The sequence below is a fragment of the Pezoporus wallicus genome, unplaced genomic scaffold, assembly GCF_028554395.1.
Source record: "Pezoporus wallicus isolate ANWC-B61680 ecotype Strahan unplaced genomic scaffold, APGP_CSIRO_Pwel_v1 scaffold_2617, whole genome shotgun sequence".
NCBI classification, from domain to species: Eukaryota; Metazoa; Chordata; class Aves; order Psittaciformes; family Psittacidae; genus Pezoporus; species Pezoporus wallicus.
This window is the reverse complement of record NW_026637592.1, coordinates 494,777-495,000: the sequence shown is the minus strand read 5'-3', so window position 1 is coordinate 495,000 and position 224 is coordinate 494,777.

The window sequence follows — 224 nt, the reverse complement described above, 5'->3', positions numbered from 1 at the left end:
CATTTTTCTAGTAATAACAGTAAATTTCAGTATTTTATAAAAAGCTTCTTTTTTCCTGTTTTATGTTTTAAGGCCATTGGGAAAAAAAAAAAAGAAAAAAAGACTCAATATACAAGGAAAACGATAAATCAAATTCTAAAATAAAGTCTGTAACACTGAACATCTGACAGATTGGCAAAATATATTGGAATCTTGACTCTCATTGACATTTGACCTCCTTCTTC